At 62.9% G+C, this 5000-nt stretch overlaps 1 pseudogene; it reads left to right on the top strand.

Annotated features, from left to right (window-relative positions):
• Positions 1-5000, top strand: part of LOC124592024 — a 7958-nt pseudogene that overhangs the window by 432 nt on the left and 2526 nt on the right.

Genomic DNA, 5000 nt, shown 5'->3' with positions numbered 1-5000 from the left:
AAACGTGAGAAGTCCGAAAGGTCGAACGGGTGAGATTCACGCCCATCCGGCCACTGGCCTCCGCCCTCGGCAGATGGGGCCGGCCGCCCGCGCGGAGCAATCCGCGGCGGGGTCGTGTCCGGTTGCCTTTCCACTCGCCGCGGGGTGGGGCCGTTCCGGTGTGCGGTGGGCCGCACTTCTCCCCTAGTAGGACGTCGCGACCCGCTGGGTGCCGGCCTACGGCCCGGGTGCGCAGCCTGTCCTTCCGCGGGCCTCGGTTCGCGTCTGTTGGGCAGAGCCCCGGTGTCCTGGCTGGCTGCCCGGCGGTATATCTGGAGGAGTCGATTCGCCCCTTTGGGCGCTCGGGCTCCCGGCAAGCGCGCGCGGTTCTTCCCGGATGACGGACCTACCTGGCCCGGCCCCGGACCCGCGCCGCTGTTGGCTCGGGATGCTCTCGGGCGGAATAATCGCTCCCGTCAGCGGCGCTTCAGCTTTGGACAATTTCACGACCCGTCTTGAAACACGGACCAAGGAGTCTAACATGTGCGCGAGTCATTGGGCTGTACGAAACCTAAAGGCGTAATGAAAGTGAAGGTCTCGCCTTGCGCGGGCCGAGGGAGGATGGGGCTTCCCCGCCCTTCACGGGGCGGCGGCCTCCGCACTCCCGGGGCGTCTCGTCCTCATTGCGAGGTGAGGCGCACCTAGAGCGTACACGTTGGGACCCGAAAGATGGTGAACTATGCCTGGCCAGGACGAAGTCAGGGGAAACCCTGATGGAGGTCCGTAGCGATTCTGACGTGCAAATCGATCGTCGGAGCTGGGTATAGGGGCGAAAGACTAATCGAACCATCTAGTAGCTGGTTCCCTCCGAAGTTTCCCTCAGGATAGCTGGTGCTCGTACGAGTCTCATCCGGTAAAGCGAATGATTAGAGGCCTTGGGGCCGAAACGACCTCAACCTATTCTCAAACTTTAAATGGGTGAGATCTCCGGCTTGCTTGATATGCTGAAGCCGCGAGCAAACGACTCGGATCGGAGTGCCAAGTGGGCCACTTTTGGTAAGCAGAACTGGCGCTGTGGGATGAACCAAACGCCGAGTTAAGGCGCCCGAATCGACGCTCATGGGAAACCATGAAAGGCGTTGGTTGCTTAAGACAGCAGGACGGTGGCCATGGAAGTCGGAATCCGCTAAGGAGTGTGTAACAACTCACCTGCCGAAGCAACTAGCCCTGAAAATGGATGGCGCTGAAGCGTCGTGCCTATACTCGGCCGTCAGTCTGGCAGTCATGGCCGGTCCTTGCGGCCGGCCGCGAAGCCCTGACGAGTAGGAGGGTCGCGGCGGTGGGCGCAGAAGGGTCTGGGCGTGAGCCTGCCTGGAGCCGCCGTCGGTGCAGATCTTGGTGGTAGTAGCAAATACTCCAGCGAGGCCCTGGAGGGCTGACGCGGAGAAGGGTTTCGTGTGAACAGCCGTTGCACACGAGTCAGTCGATCCTAAGCCCTAGGAGAAATCCGATGTTGATGGGGGCCGTCATAGCATGATGCACTTTGTGCTGGCCCCCGTTGGGCGAAAGGGAATCCGGTTCCTATTCCGGAACCCGGCAGCGGAACCGATACAAGTCGGGCCCCTCTTTTAGAGATGCTCGTCGGGGTAACCCAAAAGGACCCGGAGACGCCGTCGGGAGATCGGGGAAGAGTTTTCTTTTCTGCATGAGCGTTCGAGTTCCCTGGAATCCTCTAGCAGGGAGATAGGGTTTGGAACGCGAAGAGCACCGCAGTTGCGGCGGTGTCCCGATCTTCCCCTCGGACCTTGAAAATCCGGGAGAGGGCCACGTGGAGGTGTCGCGCCGGTTCGTACCCATATCCGCAGCAGGTCTCCAAGGTGAAGAGCCTCTAGTCGATAGAATAATGTAGGTAAGGGAAGTCGGCAAATTGGATCCGTAACTTCGGGATAAGGATTGGCTCTGAGGATCGGGGCGTGTCGGGCTTGGTCGGGAAGTGGGTCAGCGCTAACGTGCCGGGCCTGGGCGAGGTGAGTGCCGTAGGGGTGCCGGTAAGTGCGGGCGTTTAGCGCGGGCGTGGTCTGCTCTCGCCGTTGGTTGGCCTCGTGCTGGCCGGCGGTGCAGGATGCGCGCGCCTGCGCGGCGTTCGCGCCCCGGTGCTTCAACCTGCGTGCAGGATCCGAGCTCGGTCCCGTGCCTTGGCCTCCCACGGATCTTCCTTGCTGCGAGGCCGCGTCCGCCTTAGCGTGCTCCTCCGGGGGCGCGCGGGTGCGCGGATTCTCTTCGGCCGCCATTCAACGATCAACTCAGAACTGGCACGGACTGGGGGAATCCGACTGTCTAATTAAAACAAAGCATTGCGATGGCCCTAGCGGGTGTTGACGCAATGTGATTTCTGCCCAGTGCTCTGAATGTCAACGTGAAGAAATTCAAGCAAGCGCGGGTAAACGGCGGGAGTAACTATGACTCTCTTAAGGTGGCCAAGTGGCGGCGGTGTGGCTGCATCCGGACTTGGCTTTTCGAAGTGCGGTCTTGATGTAGTCGTGCTGCTGCTGCGAGGTGCCTTCCTTGGGTTATAGTTACAGGGAGAGTGATGCGCAATACATGGGCCTAGCCCTCTTAGCCTCTCCTCTCCTGCGGTCTTCTCCCCTTCTCGTGGGCCCGCTGATTTTAGCAGAGTGGAAGACCGCACCAGGGGCTTGGGGGGGTTACCAGCCCCCCCTCGCACTATCCCTTTTTTAGTTGGGGGCAGTAACCAGAGAAAAAGTGGTGGCCCTTCCGCTGAAGGTGCCACCCCAACTCCCCCAGCACCTAGCCGGCCAACCGGCCGTGCCGAAAATCTTGTAACTTTTGCAGCTGTATACGCCTGTAGTGAGTGCCACCGCAGCTTCACCACCAAAAACGGTCTCGGGGTCCATCGCCGCCGCCAACACCTTGCGGCCGCCAACGCGGAGATCGTCACGGAGAGGCATCGCGCGAGGTGGACGGAGGAAGAAGTCCTGTCGCTCGCCAAGGCAGAGGCCGAACTGTTCCTCGAGAGGGACGCCCGGTTCTTCTTTGTAAATCAAGAGCTCATCAGGATGTTCCCCGACCGAACGCTTGAGGCAATCAAGTGCCGACGGCGGCAAGCTGCCCACAAGCAGCTTGTCCGCCAATTCATGGAGGCGCTTGAGATCGGTCGGGGGGAAGAGCCGGCGTCCCGCCGGGGAGCGGCGAGCCCGCTGCCTGACGTGGGCGAGGCCGCTGCGCCGCCCGTCGACGCAGCCGAGGACTTCGCGGCCGATACCACCGGGCCGCCGCCGGAGGGGCCGACTGACGCCGCCATCTGGGAGCACCTGGCGGGGCTACCCGCTTCCGCCCAGCGTTTCTCTGCCCTGGATCGTGTCATCGGTCTGGGGCGGGGCACGCCGCCCGATGTCATCCTGGGCATGCTCCCGGATGCCCTCGCGTCGGTCGGGTCCAGAGGGGAGAGATCGATCACCAGGACACAGCGGCCGCGCCAACCATCGAAGCGGCCGCCTGCCGCGCCGCCGACCCAGAAGCGCAAGCGGCGCCGCTGGGAGTACGCGAGAACGCAGGATGCCTTCCGACGGTCGCGTGCGCGTTGCGTGCGCGGCCTCTTGGATGGCACCCTGCTCCAGCCGCCACCTGCCATCCCTGGTCTGCTGGACTTCTGGGCGGACCTCTTCACCAAGAAGCCCATCTCCACCGCGGGCTTCATTCGTGACCGCCTCCTCCCGCACTCAGAGCCTGTCGCTCTCGAGTGCATATGGGGGCCGGTCACACGTGAGGAGGTCGCCGCCGCGTTGCCGCCCAGGGGATCAGCAGCCGGGCCGGACGGCCTTACCCCAGCGGAGTTGCGGCGCCTGCCGCACGAAGTCCTGGTGAAAGTGATGAATCTCTTCCTTCTGGCCCGCGCCCTTCCGGAACGCCTGCTTCGCGCGCGGACGTCCCTTCTCCCGAAAACGGCTGCACCAACATCCCCCGCTGACTTTCGCCCCATTACGGTCTGCTCGGTGTTGGCGCGGACCTTTCACAAGGTTCTCGCGTCACGCCTGATGCGCGCTTGTGCTGTGGACGAACGTCAGCGGGCTTTCATCCCTCGGGATGGGATGTTGGAAAATACCTTCATCTTGGACACTGCTCTCACCGACGCAGTTCGCTCCTGCCGCTCTGTCTTTGTGGCATCGATCGACGTATCTAAGGCATTCGATTCGGTAGATCATGCTGCCCTTCGCCCCGTGCTGAAGGCGCATGGCCTGCCGGATTGCTTTGTCGAGTATGTCGAGCGGTGCTACGAGGGCAGCACGACAGTGATAGCGGACGGCGCCGGCGTGGGCGTGTCTGTGCAGCCAGCACGGGGCGTTCGCCAGGGCGATCCCCTCTCCCCCCTCCTGTTCAACTTTGCGGTGGACTACGTTTTAGGCCAACTGCCCTCCCACATCGGAGCTCGGATCCTCGGTCGCAGAGTCAACGCTGCGGCCTTTGCAGATGACGTCTTGCTGTTTGCAGCGACCCCGAGGGGCTTGCAGTCCCTCATCGACGCAGCTACCGCAGCCCTCGCCCACCTGGGGCTGCAGATCAACGCCCGGAAGTGTTTCACCCTCGCCTTAGTCGCGTCAGGGCGCGAGAAGAAGGTGAAGGTGGACAGCAATGTCACCTTCACAGCAGGCAATACCACCATGCCTGCCCTGCGTGTGGGTGAAACCTTCCGGTACCTGGGGCTGCAATTTTCCACGGCGGGTCGCTGTGTCTTCAATCCACGTAGCCACCTGGTGGAGCAGCTTGACGTCATCTCCCGAGCTCCGCTGAAGCCGCAACAGCGCCTCCACGCTCTCACCAACGTACTTCTCCCTGGCCTGTACCACGGGCTGGCCCTCAGCCGCACCCGGGTGGGTGCATTGAAGTCGGCCGACGTTACCATCCGGGCCGCCGTCAGGAGATGGTTCCGCCTTCCGGCGGACACCCCCCTGGGATACTTCCACGCTCCTGTTGCCCAGGGGGGCCTCGGCATTCCATCTTGC

This window comes from Schistocerca americana, unplaced genomic scaffold, assembly GCF_021461395.2.
Source record: "Schistocerca americana isolate TAMUIC-IGC-003095 unplaced genomic scaffold, iqSchAmer2.1 HiC_scaffold_889, whole genome shotgun sequence".
Lineage (NCBI taxonomy): Eukaryota > Metazoa > Arthropoda > Insecta > Orthoptera > Acrididae > Schistocerca > Schistocerca americana.
Note: the sequence above shows the minus strand (reverse complement) of the source record. Positions and strands in the feature narration are given on the sequence as shown.